The following is a 14499-nucleotide window of genomic DNA, read 5'->3' on the forward strand; positions in this document are numbered from 1 at the left end:
CCCTTCTCCTGGGAGTCATGGAGGGTAGGTGTTGAGTTGTAGGCAGTAGCCTAGGAATCAAGGTTGTCCTCCCTGGATGTCTCCCTTTCTTCTCACAAAGCCTAAAAACCCACAAATGGGAATGGTGGAGATTGCTGACTGTTGCCTAGTGTCCATTATTTCCTCCTCTTCTTAAATAGTATTCTCCAACCCCCATTATTAACTAGGAACGTGGTTTCCCGACCACAGAATGCATTCTCAGCTGTGTCTGGATCTGACCAATGGGATGTAAACAGACATGATTAATGCAATTGCTTGGTTGTCTTAGAGACAAAGCCACTTGCCCCAGATTTTCCATTTCCCCCCTTCCCTTTGCTGAAAAACACTGAAACTCCAGTAGCAGCCTTAGACCTAGAGATGGAAGCCACAGGCAGAGGACAGCAAGTCCCTTCCCTCATCCCCATCCATGTTCACCCTGAATCTCATCCCAGGATGCAAAACTTGGTTTGCTTTATCCTCAACCCTGGGCATGTCATAGAAACTCAGAAAGTATTTGCTCCCGTCTCCATGATACCCTGTTTGATTCTTGCCTCTGCATCCCAGTTCCCTCTTCCAGACTTGGCTTTACTGGCCACTTCAGCCTCACTATTAAAAAAACTGATTTACTGTTGGGTGCCTGGGTGGCTCAGTTGGTTAAGCGACTGCCTTCGGCTCAGGTCATGATCCCGGAGTCCTGGGATCGAGTCCCACATCGGGCTTCCGGCTCGGCGGGAAGTCTGCTTCTCCCTCTGACCCTCTCCCCTCTCATGTTGTTTCTCTCTTTCTCTCTCTCAAATAAATAAATAAATAAAATCTTTATAAAAAAAAACTGATTTACTGTTTATTCGTTTAGTCACCACTATTAGTCAGTTGTTTTCTTGGTCTCAGATGCTAGTGACAGAATATTGATAGAAACAGACAAGGGCTGCTTCATGGAGCTTATGGCCTACTCCCTGTGGGTTCAGGGGGGAAGCTCTTTGCTGCAGCTTGGGCCTAGAAGTGATTACCCTGCCCTGCTTCACAGTTGCCCTCTGTGTTGACTGGGAAACCCATTTTTCAAGAGAACTGAGGATGACATGATTAGGATTGTCAAGGACCCAGATGTGCTCCGTGAGCAAAAAACACATTGCTGGCTGTCAGGAAGCACAGGATGAAAGCTTCCCCAAAGAGGTGGATTGGTTAGTTTTCCTTTAAAACGGTTTTATTAGGGGTGCCTAGGTGGCTCAGTCGGTTAAGCGTCCAACCCATGATTTCGGCTCAGGTCATGATCTTGGGGTCCTGGGATTGAGCCCTATGTTGGGCTTTGTGCTCAGCGGGGAGTCTGCTTGAGGATTCTCTCCCTCTCCCTCTGCCCCTCCCTGCCCCCCACCCCATTTGTGCACGTGCTCGCTCTCTCTCTAAGATAAATAAATAAATCTTTTAAAAAAATAAAATGGTTTTATTAGCCAAGTTGCCATTTCTTCAATGTAAAGCAATACAGATAATAAAAAACAAAAGTAAAATAATCTATAAATCTTACCACCCAGGGGTCACTACTCTTAACATCTATGTATATATTACACAGTTTTCATGTAAATCACATTTTTCATATAAATCATACATGCACAGCTAAGAAGGTTTTTTTCACATTTTAGAATTTCTGAAATCAGGATAGGTCTAGAAACAATGTATTTAGAAAGCAACACGTCATGGTTTAATTGGCAGTATGTTTCTTCTTAGTGATGAGTAAATTAATAGCCCATCTTACAACTGATGACATCTGAGATCTAATGAAGTAGATACATGTTTAGAGAAATGCCATCACCCTGCAGTGACCTGAATTTTTCAATTAATATGTTACAAACATCACCCTAAGTCAATAGAGTTTTACATTGTCATTTTTAATCGGCAAAGAATATTCCACCATGTAATTGTACCATAATTTGCTTATCCATCCCCTATTTTGCCTCATTTATTTTATTTCCATTAAAAATGTAAGCATAGTAAAGGTCCCTGGGTGGCTCTATTGGTTAAGAGTCCGACTCTTGGTTTCAGCTCAGGTTGTGATCTCAGGGTTGTGAGATCGAACCCTGCGTGGGGCTCTGCACTCAGCAGAGTCTCCTTGGGACTTTCTCTCCCTCTTCATCTCCCCCTGCGCTCATGTGTGTTCTCTCTCTCAAGTAAATAAATAAATCTTTTTTAAAAAAAGTAACCATAGTAGAAGAGGCTATATGTAGTGGGAGGCTGTGCATGTTTGGAGGTAGATGTGTTTGGATAACAGATGTCGGTTTCATTCTTTTATTTTTTTTAAGATTTTATTTATTTATTGGAGAAAGAGAACATGTGAGAGGGAACACAAGCGGGGGGAGCGGCAGGCAGAGGGAGAAGCAGGCTCCCCACTGAGCAGGGAACCCGATGCGGGGCTCGATCCCAGGACCCTGGGATCATGACCTGAGCCAAAGACAGACGCTTAACGACTGAGCAACCCAGGCGTCCCTGTTATCATTCTTATTGTCCATCTATGTACACTTTGCTTGTCTGAGGACTCAGGAGAAAGACTCTCAGCACTGACATTCCTGGCACTTCACTGTTCTGATCCCTGGAAATTAGGAGCAATCTTGTGACTGTGAGCCCGGACATATTCTTCAAAGTGTCCTCCAAAGGCTTCACCCACGTGTTTGAAATTATCAGAAGAGATCAATAAAATTGTGGGTTTTTTTTAAAGATTTTATTTATTTATTTGACAGAGAGAGACAGCGAGAGAGGGAACACAAGCAGGGTGGGTGGGAGAAGGAGAAGCAGGCTTCCCGCTGAGCAGGGAGCCCGACATGGGGCTCGATCCCAGGACTCTAGGATCATGACCTGAGCCGAAGGCAGATGCTTAACGACTGAGCCACCCAGGCGCCCCAAAATTGTGTTTTTTCTATAAGCTGGGATGTATTGGGGTTTAAAATAGAATCTAATCTTTGAATTGAATAGAAATGTCAATATGTAGTTTAAAAAATAGTTGATAGAGGGGCGCCTGGGTGGCTCAGTCGTTAAGTGTCTGTCTTCAGCTCAGGTCATGATCGCAGAGTCCTGGGATCGAGCCCCGCATCGGGCTCCCTGCTCAGTGGGAAGCCTGCTTCTCCCTCTCCCGCTCCCCCTGCTTGTGTTCCCTCTCTCGTTGTGGCTCTCTCTGTCAAATAAATAATAAATAAAATCTTCAAAAAAGTAGTTGATAGAAATATATTTTATCTGAATAAATTATGTACGGAAGAAAAGAAGTTGGTAGAATTAGATGGACATCTTCATAAATGACAAAGGGTTTGAAAATGTAGATATCAACATGGGGTTTTCCTCTTGAGTTAATTTAACCCAAGTGAGACATTAAATTCATGCAATCTTACCAAACTGACATACACATGATGTTTTTAATCAGAAACTTAAAAACTGGACACTTTGGGGCCAGGTAAAGAGTGTTATCCATTTCTACTTGGCAGTCAGGAGAGGGTGAATTAAAAAGTCACTGAGGACACAAAATTTAGGGAGACGTCACTCTCTGGGCCGTGCAATTCCCCAGGTGTCACATTTGCCTGTCCTAGTCCTGTCCCTGCCATTCAGTGTGTAGCTTATCAATGGACGGTGTTAAAAAAGAAAAGGTTTTTTGTTGTTTTTGATTTAAGAGGCAGTCTTTAAGGATTCTGTGCTGAAAATTTCAAAATGTGTAAAGGTTTTTGAAATATACTGATTAATATTTAAAGGAACCATAAAGAAGTTTCACTGGAAATAGTCTGAACATTGAGAAAATTCAGTTAATATCACTGAAATGCTCCTAACATAATTCCAGGAAACATGATTCAGTTTATAATAATACCTCTTAGATACTGTCAGATAAGAAAACTGACTGCTTCTTACTCTTTAAAGTGGTGTAATAATTAACAATGTTCAATTACTTTCATTCTTTTCATGAATTCATGACTATAAAAAATTAATAGGGCAATTCATAAAGCGATATATCTTCTCTTTAAATGTTTCTTACAGAAGTGTTTTGTTTTGTTGTTAAAGGTTTTTCATTCATAAGTCAAACAACAATCCCTCCAAAGGGAACCGATAGCCTATCTGCTCAGACCAAAGAGTGAGTTCAGGATGGCAGCCACTGGTATTTCTAATACACAAAACAGATAAAATCCTCAGAAAGTACATGCAAAAAGCTCTCCTACACAGATGGCCACAGAACACGACCATTTGACAATTTTACCGGTGATGGCAATGGGACTCCAGATGTTCCCAAACTCTACCACCCAACTTGAGCTCTCATTTTAGGCTCGATATTTTGCTTTTCCAGTTTTGCTAATGACACAAGAGTGATTTAAATCCTTGATGTATTAATTATAGTCAAGGACACATCCTACAACAAATCAGCCTGGAATTTCATACCCAACACAGTGCGATCTATATCCAATAGTTTTGGGGAGCTCTTTCACCAGTAAACTTGCAATGCTGACCATCTTCAGATTATACTGCTTGACTAAGGAAAGCAAGATTTGCATTGTTTTGCCAATGCCAATTGTATCTATAACAACCAAGACATTCTTTCCAGTTAAAGTTGCAAAATCATCTCCATAAATTTATTTTATGGCCCCAATTGAATGGTCATTACAATAGCTCTTCGGTCTCATAAAATCTGCAGTCAGGAGTTGGATATATTACTATTTCTGTTCAGTGCTTTGTTATAATCCAGCAAGTCAGTAGAAAATTTACAGCCCCCCTGGGGCATGCAAATATCCCAGCTGGGCTGCCATGTGATAACCTCCTATCTTCACAGATTTTCAAGTATAAGCCATTTTGTTCTGTCCATGATTAGTCCTTTAGGAATAAGCACCTTTTCAAAATCCTTGGGGTAATGATTAGATATACAAACTAAATCTAGGTCATAACCTGGTTCAGCATCACCAGCTGTGATTCAGGGCTGTGGGCCACCATAATGGAACTAGCTGAGGAGGGGGAGCGCACAGGATTGTTTTTTAACTAGCCATTTGAAATTCTCATATTGTTAACACAGGTTGGAGGACCAGGCCACCTCACAGCAGTCCCTTTTAGTAGGAAGAGCACTGGACTTGTATGCAGGCTGACCAGTTTGTCTTGGTTTGCCCAGGACTGTCCCAATGTTAACATTGACAGTCCCTCATCTCTGGAATCCCCTCAGTCCCAGGCAAACGGGACAACTGGTCATCCTAACTTGGAGTCAGAGTACCAACTCTGTTATTAAAATTGTATGACTTTGAGCATGCTGCTTCATTTGCTCATGGAATGTTTCTTCATGGGTATAATAGAGGGAGTGGCAGCTCTCTTTCAGGCCTGTTGTGAAGATGCTGGGTGAAAACAGTGCCTCATCCTTGGATTCTGGTATCTAAGCACTGCCGGCTCCCAGGGACTCAGTGTGATGGTCTGCCGTGCAGTGAGATGGGGTCCTCTCTACCAATACAGCCCTGGCTGACTTGTATATATAAGGTGTTTGTGACTCAGCTATTTGTAACCCAAGGACTCTTCTTCCCTTTTTCCTAAAAGAAAATTCTGAGCTGTGGTAGTTTGAGATATTACCCTACCTAAGCCTGACATCTGATTTTGGTGATAAATGTGTCTTGTGTTTGGTTATGGGACTGTAGTAGATCTTTGAGTTTTTAATGTATTCATTGTCACATCAGGGGATTTATAAGAAACACTTGATGTTTAATGCATTTGTAGAAAACCATTTTGAGTTCTTGAGTTATAACATGGGTATCACCTGATTTTCAAGAAAGTCAGGAGAAGCAAGGCTGAGTTTTAAACTAAGGAAAGGGATCTGGGCTTTTCCATTTTCTGAGTCATTACAGGCATCGTCCCGGAAGCTGGTTACTGGATCTACTGCAAATATTGGGGTTGATTTGAAGGGCAGGTGGTTAGGTTTTCTGTGTACTTTGTTTTTAATTTTTTTTTTCTTTGCTGAAGACTAACGGCTATTTTTCAGCAAAGACCAGTGGATGAAAACCCAGAAAAGAAGAGGATGAGTGTTGGCTGAGTGTGTGACCCAAGTGGATGGAAGTTCGATATAAGAATATTCTGGAGGGATGCCTGGGTGGTTCAGTCGGGTAAGCGTCTGCCTTCAACTCAGTTCATGATCTCAGGGTCCTGGGACTGAGCCCCATGTTGGGCTCCCTGCTCAGCAGGGAGTCTGCCTCTCCCTCTCCCTCTGATCCTCCTCCCCGCTTGTGCTTTCTCTATCTCTCTCTGTCTCAAATAAATAAATAAAATCTTAAAAAAAAAAAAGAATATTCTGGAAAGTTAAAAATGCCAAACAAAGACAAGCTCTTACCTGTTTCTTCAAATCCAAGAAGCTCATTCATTTCACTTTTTCACATTTCAAAAGTTCAGAGTATTTTAAATTTGGTGTCTTTTCTGAAAAGTTGTTATTTATTGATGATCCATTTAACAATTAATGGCCATTTATAGTAGAGAAAATACGTTATTCCAATAATTCCAATATCCTACTGCTTCCCACTTTTATCCAAGTCCATAAAAGCTCAGTGGTTGATTGAAGTCCATCATCTCCACATAAAAAGAAAAAGAAAACAGAACAAAACTTAATGTAGCCTGTTAAAAAAAATAAATAAATAAAAAATAAAAAACTATACATGTATATATGTAACAGGTAGCATACAGATTCAGGAGAGATGAACATTGAAGCCAGAAATTGGTACCAGGCTTAGAGCTCACCGGAATAATTTTTCCCTTGGTCCCGCTCTGTCTCCAGGATCGGTGTCGGTGTGATGCAGATCAAATCCAGGCACCTATCTGCAGCATAGGCTCCCCCACTCAAAGGTGATTCTCCCATATCTGGCAGCTCTCTGAGCCAGACTCTTGCTGACAGCACACTCCCCCCCAAAAACTTCTCCAGCTGACCTAGAAATCTCCTTAATGGCCAATGGAAATGTTCACTTTGAAAACTTAGCCGTCAATCTAAGATTTCCTATCCAAATATCCTGATGAATAATGCCGTTAAGAGCAAGTGGTAAAGGAATGACACAGAGTGCCTTCTCAGCGATCATCTTCCTTCCCTTCTCCCTCCCTTTCCAGCCACCTCTCCAGGGATTGTGTCTTTTCATACTGTCCAACACAGGACCTTGAGGAATAACCAAACCAGAGGATAATAACCACAACAGCAAGAACAGCCCAGTGCTGACTCCTCAATAGTCTTATAATCTCCCTTCATCTTCGCCACGATCCTGCACAGTGGCTGCTATTATGATTCCTTCTAAAAAGGAAACAAGGAAGGATCAAAGCTTAGAAAGATTAAATAAAGGGGTGCTTGGGTGGCTCAGTTGGGAAAGCGTCCGACTCTTGATTTCGGCTCAGGTCATGATCTCAGCGTCATGAGATCGAGCCCCCTGTGGGGCTCCTCGCTCAGTGGAGAGTCTGCTTGAGATTCTCCCTCTCCCTCTTCCTCTGCCCCTCCCCCTAAAATAAATAAATAAATCTTTTAAAAAAATATGAAATAAAGTGCCCAAGGACACCAACATGAACTGGTGCAGCCTGGATGTGAACCCAGAAAGTCAGACTCCAAAGCCCAATGCTTAATCATACTTGAGGCCTTAAGGAAGGTCTCAATAAATGGGCATGGAAAAGGTCAACCACGTAGCACTTTCTAGTTGCCAGTAGCTTTTATGTGCATTTGGTCCTTGGAAGTGCTCTGTGACTAGAATGAATATTCCTGTTTTGTGGATGAGATACTAGAAGCCCAGAGAGGTAGAAAGACCTGTCCGAGGTCACACAGATCATTAACAAAGTTTAGATCTTAAACGTGAGTCTTCTGATGCTTCATCAAGGGAGATTTCCCAGCCAGAAATTATATGAGCTTTGAATTCTTTACCTGTAAAGGGAGGACCGTACTTACCCACATACCTGCTTGCCTGACTGCTATAATATGTCTCAGAACACAGTGTAGGCACCAGAACTAAATTGTCCTACGAGTCAACCCAAAGTTATTTATTTATTTGTTTGTTTATTTATTAAGCAGACTCCATGCCCATGCGGGGCTTGAGCTCACAACCCTGAGATCAAGACCTGAGCTGAGATCAAGAGTCAGACGCGTAATGGACTGAGCCACCCAGGGACCCCATGGTCATGTTTAATTAACATTTGAAGTTCTCTGAGTTGAAGACTATATGGAGGGAGAAGGCGCAACACTTCCCGACAGGGGGAAAGAGAGGGAAATGCCCCGAGTCATGCTCTATATAGGACAAGGTGGTTGTAGGCTCAGATGTCCAGACAGGGAGAGAAGGTTGGGGTGGGGGTGAGGGGGAGAAAAGGGTGAAGATTCTGGAACTAGGTTCGAATCCCAGCTCTGGCATTCAGTGAACAGCCCAGGCACCATGGGCAAGTCAATTCCTGTCTGCTCTTCAGAATGCATGTATAAAATGGGGTTAGTAACGACAGCTACTTCATAGGGATGTGGAGGGTATGAAATGGCTTTGTGTACTTCCTACAGTTAGTGCCGTGCCTGGTGTGGCTTTAGAAGGCAGTAAATAGTCCCTATCATTAGGGAGATCAGGAAAACATTACATAAAATCTTAAGAAGTGTTATGGTGGTGTCTGTCTATGGTTTTCATGTTATCTAAGGTTTCAAGTCATATGGGGCACATTTTCCAGTGACAAGAAGATTGGATTCATGGCAAAACATTCTACCTCAGTCACAGAGCAGAAAGTCCCACCTTTCTGAGCCTCACTTTTTTCTTGTATAAAATGGGAATAACATCCTACCTACCTCACAGAGAGGATATGAGATCCAATGAGATAATGCAGGAGAAAATGTCGGGAAAAGCATGGGATGAATGTGGATTATTGGTGTGGTGGTGGTGGCGATGATAGTGATGATGACAGTAAGATTGTTCAATTATCGTCTTGAAATTTAAGGCAAAAATAGAATTTTTATAAACCCAACTCTAAAATGCCCTTATAAAAAATATGTAAAGGAAAGCTATGGCAAATATTCAAGGTAAGTATAGTATAAGAATACCCAGCAAACAACCATACGACCCAGCAATTGCACTACTGGGTATTTACCCCAAAGATACAAATGTAGGGATCCGAAGGGGTACGTGCACTGTGATGTTTATAGCAGCAATGTCCACAATAGCCAAACTGTGGAAAGAGCCAAGATGTCCATCGACAGATGAATGGATAAAGAAGATGTGGTATATACACACAATGGAATATTATGCAGCCATCAAAAGGAATGAAATCTTGCCATTTGCAACAACGTGGATGGAACTGGAGGGTATAATGCTGAGCGAAATAAGTCAATCAGAGAAAGACATGTATCATATGACCTCACTGATACGAGGAATTCTTAATCTCAGGAAACAAACTGAGGGTTGCTAGAGTGGTGAGGGGTGGGAGGGATGGGGTGGCTGGGTGATGGACATTGGGGAGGGTGTGTGCTATGGTGAGCACTGTGAATTGTGTAAGACTGATGAATCACAGACCTGTACCTCTGAAACAAATAATACATTATATGTTAAAAAAAAAAAAGAAGAAGAAGAAGATAGCAGGAAGGGAAAAATGAAGGTAGGGATATCGGAGGGGGAGATGAACCATGAGAGACTATGGACTCTGAGAAACAAATTGAGGGTTCTAGAGGGGAGGGGGTGGGGGGGATGAGTTAGCCTGGTGATGGGTATTAAAGAGGGCACGTACTGAATGGAGCACTGGGTGTTATACGCAAACAATGAATCATGGAACACTACATCAAAAACTAATGATGTAATGTATGGTCATTACCATAACATAAGTTAAAAAAAAAAGATCATTTTTATGCAATTTAACTCGAAAAAAAAAAAAAAAAAGAATACCCAGCAAACAGCCAGCAAGTAAACTGAAATACAAGAATGGCCAGCAGGGGGAGACAGACAATCATGTTTGTGTAATAGCCCATTTCCCTATGTGCTCGCAGTGGACCTAACAGGTGAGCTGTGTATGGACCATAGGGCATCCACATACTTGCTCTGGCTCTTGTTCCATATGCTCTGGGAATTCAAGGGATTAAGCATTAGAACAATAACTCTGACTTGAGGGGGCTGATGTTTAAATGGAATGGTCATCTCAGACTCCACATTTCAAGGCTCTTCCTTACTAATTCCTGCCCCGGGGTCTCCCTCACTGTCTGCTTTCTCTAGTCCTCTCCCAGAACTCTTTGTGCTTTCACAGTGCCCAGTACTTCTCCTTTATTACATCTCCCTGACTCTTCTCTCAAACCCACATCCAAGCCTACAGAACATTCCATTAGCTCGATCTCCAAAATAGATCTGGAACCTGACCACATCTCATCATCCTGATCCAGCCCCTAATTTCCTTGGGTTCTTGCAAAATCCTCTTTGACTAGTGTCCTGATTCTGTCTCCTTGCAGTTAGTCTCTCCCCAGAGCAGCCAGAATGGTGTTCCTGAAACACAAAACAGATCATGTCCCTCCCCAGGTGAATGCTCTCCAAAGGCTCCTTGGTGCACTAGAGCAAAAGCCAAAATGGACTCTAAGCCCCTCGGGGTTTTCCGGCTCCCCCATTCCATGCCTGTCTGCCTTCATCGTCTCCTCGCTCTCCTTGGTTCACCTGCTCCCGCCACACTGTCCTTCTTGCTGCTGGGGTCCTGTGCTGGCTCCTCCCTCTGCCTGGAACACTCGCTAGGTGTTGGCTCGGCAAGTTCTCTTCCCTCCTCCCGTCTTGGCTGAAATGTCTCTCTGTGCAGTCTTCCTCGACCACCCTCTATACACTGTACTCGTCCAGGCCTCTCAAAGCCTCTGCCCCTTCTCTGCACACTTAGGTAAAAAGTCCTGGTGCTTCCTATGTGCTGGAGACTATCCTAAGCACTTCCAAAATACCTTGCTTACTTCTCACAACATTCCCTGTGATGTGGGCCTTATTAATTTGCATTTTATAGTTGAGGGAAGCGAGGTACAGAAAAGGTATGTAGCTTGACCAAAGTTCCAGGGCTCGTGTAGGGTGGAGGGAGGCTGTACACGGCCCGGGCTGCCTCCCATTACACTCAGCACCATGTGATGGAGTATTTACCTATATACTTATTTCTTTTCTGTCTTCCTTCACTAGAACGTAAGCTCTAAGAGGGCACGGACTTCTGTCAGTTTTATTCATTGCTGTATTCCTCAGAAAGGGCTAGCACATCATAGGTGCTCAGTAAGTGTTTGTTGAATGAATTAATAAACTTACCATAAGTACGATACATAATGAATAGTGTGCAAGGTCCCTGAGGGCAGGGGCTGTCTGTCTTGTTGACTCTATTCCCCAGTGCCTAGGGAGTACTTGGCCTGGAGGGGAGCACTCAATAGGTATTCTCAGGTGAAACGGTGAATAGGTTCCAGCTTCCTTATCAGTAGACGAGGTAGACGGCCTTTAAGGTCCCTCCAGCTGGTGAGCTGGCATTGTCTTTCACTCGTGTTTTCTTTCACTTAACGTTCAGGAAGAGAATCATGGATAATTTAATACAGACAAGTCACGTAATCTCCAAAGGCTAGTACAGTGCCTGGCACGGCAGTTCTCCGTCAATCACCACTGACTCAATCAATGATCAAGGGAATGTTTTCCGTCGAGCATTCTGCAAGGTCGTGTGGATTGTGCTGTCAACTGGCAAGGACACCAGCAGGGCGGGGAGGGGACCCACAAAGGTGCCACCATGAGATCCAAGCCGAGACAGTGCGGGCAGAAGGGGTTACCAGCCGGCCATGGGCACAGGGGTGGCAGAGTGAAGAGAGCTACCCCTGGGAGGAGAGAAGGAAGAGACTGGCTTTGGGTGTGATGGGTGTGGACGAGATGAAAAACATGCATCTGGAGAGGCCCACTCAGGACCAGAGCTGGGCGAGGAGCTTTACAGAAGCAAGCATCCATGAGGTCATCAGAGACCGGAGCGGGACCGCCGAGTCCCAGGAAGTGGGAGGGAGGAGGGCAGGAGAGGGACAGGCAGGGAGGAGGAGCGGATGGCAGTGTACAGTGCTGTGCCAATCAATGTGGAGATACTTCCACGAGGAGAAGCAGAGGGGCCGTGCCAAGACCTGCCCAGAGATCAGGAGGATGGGCTGCGCAGACACTCAGCGGGGGGGAGTGGCGCTGGGCGGCACCAAGTTGCAGGGGTGCGGGAGGAGAGTGGAGGCAGCGGCCACAGGCGTCCTTTGCTATTTGCTGGCTGTGGCTTTGGGCCGGTCACACATTCTCTGGGCTTCAGCTTTTTCACCTACGAAACACTCACAGCCTAATATGCCTCCATCAAAGGGCTGTGAAAGTTAGACATGAAACAAAGTCCTTAGTGCCCAGTAAGTTTTCCTTATACGTAAACTGCAATTAGTGAGCTGCAATTCATGAGAAGTACAATAAAAAGCAGTGGGGATACGTTTGGAACTGAAGAGGAGAATGATTATCTCAGACCTTGAAGAGTAGATGGGCCAGGGAGTCTTCGGTGCAAGGTCATTGGGCTTTGCCCTCATTCACCGGTTATTCCGTGCCTGAGGCAGATTCTGCATAGGAAGGAGTCAAAGAGGCCAGAGGGGGTTAGGCAGACCTTGTCCTGAGGGAGGGTGGGCCCCTGGGAGGACGTAGGGACGCTGTTTCTTCATAGATGGGAGGAAAGGGCAGAACAGAGGGGAGTGGCTGCTGGTGATGAGTTTGGAAAAGAGCAAGAAAAGGACAGGTACTCCAGCAACTGAAAAATTCGCCACTCTTGGAATTAATTTGGGCCTAGTGCTGCACGTGGGACCCTTGGATACCTGCTTTCCACTCTAAGAACACAGATGGGGCCCAGCTCTGGCCAAACCTGGGATACAGAGATGAATTAGGTCCAGTCTTTACCTTAAAGAATTCACAGTCTCGACGGGACAAATAGAATCACAAATTCATTCATTCATTCATTCATCCATTCATTCATTCGGCAAGCTTTCTTAAGCCCCACTGTCTTTGGCTCACGGTCCTAAGACCTGCCTCAGCTCTCCGTGCACACATCCTAGACCCTGCTTATAATAATGGTCTCTTTACATGTCTGCTGCTCTGCCCTGGCTAAGCTTTTAGAAGGCATCTGTCCTTTTCATTGCTCTAATTCCAATAACACAGAGCCGTACAATAACATAGTTCAACTTATTGATTGAAACTTAAGTATAACACACTAAAAACCAAAATGAAACCATAAAGGATGAAATACAGCAGATCCTAAAATCGATACGAACAGCCCCAAATTAACCCAACTGTATATTACCTTGAAACTCAACCACCCAGACAATGGGAATTAATTCAAGACTTTTCTTTTTTGAACAAACATAACGCCTTGACTGTATATTATTATTAGTGAAGTATATTCTGAGGGCAAAAATAGCCACAAATAAATCTTGAACTTTAATCAGTAGGTTTGTATGGACCTACTTCATGTTTTGCAGGTTAGACCAAATGAGCCCATGAACACATGTGTAAGAGGGGAGAAGCTGAGGAAAACACCGGGGTGTTGGATTTGAATTTGTGGGGGGGTCACTGGGAACTCCTACATATTTGCAGATGCAAAATCATTTAGCTACATTGCTAATTTTGCCATATTTATTTTAATTCCTCTGAGGTCTTAATTCAACATTTGTGGAATGCTTAGTATATTCCAGACACCTTACGGAGCACTTTACATGAAATATTTCATTTAATCCTCACCACTGACACTGTGTAATACGTATAACTCTTATTAGAAACGTGAGAAACTTGCCCAAGGTAACGGCAAAGCCAAGTTTGGTCTGACCCCAGAACTGTGCTTATAATCACAGGGACAAATAAGACCATTCGTGTTTTAGCCCCATCTTAAAACACTGCGTTCATTTGTGACACTAAGCTTGATCTTACTGCTAAAATAATAAGCCTTACAGGGTAACAAAAGACCCTTAGGAATCTCCTAATTTGTCAGTAAAAGCATTTGTGCTCAGTTGGAATGCAGCATATTTTTAGGGGCCTGAGAGGCAAAAATGTGGGGTTTTAGACCTGGCTTTGCCAATCTGGCACATGACCTTGTGCAAGTACATTAGACTTCCCTGAGTCTATGCTTCCTCTCTTCTGAATTGAAGGAGCTGGAGGACACAAGGAGTCACAGACTCAAATGTCTACAGGGATTGACACAAGTGAGTAAAATGACCCAAGGACCTGTGTCCTATGTATGGTGTCGGTGACCTCCCAGCTACAGGTATACACACCTGAGGTCACCAGATCTCCCCCACTCACCAAGAGAAGCCAGGAATCCAGACTTTTATGTGACACCTTTCAAATCTTAAATTAAAAAAAAAATAATAAAAAGCTTGCATGAGTAAAAAAAATAATCAAACAAAACAAAACAAAAAACCCAAAAAACAAAACCAACTAGACAGGTATGTGGTCCTTAGGCCAACACCTTGTAATTTTTGGATCAGATGAACTCTGAAGTCCTTTCAAGGATACTTTGTTGAAAATGAATGATCCCTTCAGG

At 43.6% G+C, this 14499-nt stretch overlaps 1 pseudogene; it reads right to left on the reverse strand.

Annotated features, from left to right (window-relative positions):
* Nucleotides 1–4298: 4298 nt before the first annotated feature.
* Nucleotides 4299–6362, reverse strand: LOC118524558 (hypoxanthine-guanine phosphoribosyltransferase pseudogene; annotated as a pseudogene).
* Between the last annotated feature and the right edge of the window lie 8137 nt (nt 6363–14499).

The sequence above is a fragment of the Halichoerus grypus genome, chromosome 3 (assembly GCF_964656455.1).
Source record: "Halichoerus grypus chromosome 3, mHalGry1.hap1.1, whole genome shotgun sequence".
In the NCBI taxonomy this organism is placed as follows: Eukaryota; Metazoa; Chordata; class Mammalia; order Carnivora; family Phocidae; genus Halichoerus; species Halichoerus grypus.